The sequence below is a fragment of the Pipistrellus hanaki genome (assembly GCF_964339955.1).
Source record: "Pipistrellus hanaki genome assembly, chromosome: 11".
Taxonomy (NCBI): domain Eukaryota; kingdom Metazoa; phylum Chordata; class Mammalia; order Chiroptera; family Vespertilionidae; genus Pipistrellus; species Pipistrellus hanaki.
This window is the reverse complement of record NC_140513.1, coordinates 66,824,280-66,825,310: the sequence shown is the minus strand read 5'-3', so window position 1 is coordinate 66,825,310 and position 1,031 is coordinate 66,824,280.

Sequence of the window (1,031 nt, the reverse complement as noted above, 5' to 3'; positions counted from 1 at the left end):
TGGTTGCGATCACTGGGCAAGCTCTCCGGATCTCTCCGGGCGTGGCTACCCTGCAGGCTGCCAGGCCACAGCAAGCTGGAAATAGAACCGGGAACCCGGGGACATGGACCTACGTTCTCTTGTGAGCGGCTCTCTTTAAAGACCCAAGAAGCGCCATTTAGCAATAGGTGGAGAGGAGAAATCCAGCCACTGAGAGACCCACAGAGCCCTTTCATCCCAGGACTGCAGCCTGAGGGCACGGGGGCAGATATCTTATCTGGGGTCCAGGTGACATGTTAACGTAATGGCAATCCTGGGACCTCTTAGCCAGGGTTCTGTCCTGTAAGTTTGAAGGATGCTTTTTATTTCCAAAACATAACAAAACAAAACAAAACAAAACAAAACAAAAAAACAAAAAACAAACAACCCCATAAACATGTATGACTGGACGGATTGCCCTACGAGATATCCAAACCTGGGAAACATAGGTTATATTCCTAGCACAGTGCCTAGCACCAGGGTTGTTTGATCCATTTCTCTAGATTTGTACTGTTAAGACAAAAACGAGAGGCCTGGTGCCAGATTAGTGCACTGATAGGTCCCTCGGCCTGGCCTGCGGGGATCGGGCAGAAACGGGCTCCCAACACCACCCGAGGGGTCCCGGATTGCGAGAGGGCGGTGCTCGGGTGATGCACCCTCCTCTGGTTCTGGGCTCCCTCCTCTCTGGTCCTGGGCACGTCACCGGAGAACTGCCGCTGTACAGTGACCACAACGTGGCAGCTCCTGCACTGAGAGTCTTCCCCCTGGTGATCAGTGCATGTTATAGCTACTGGCTGGTAGGCCAGTCAGTGTATTGGCTGGTCGGCTGGTTGACTAGTTGCTAAGGCTTTTATATACATAGACTAGAGGCCTGGTGCACAACATTCATGCATGGGGGACAGGGGTTTGTTGTTCCTCAGCCCAGTTTCTCCAATCTGGGACCCCTCAAGGAACCTTCATTTTTTTCCTCCAGGAATGTGGTGGAAAAACCCTAGATTACCTTCTTGGATTCT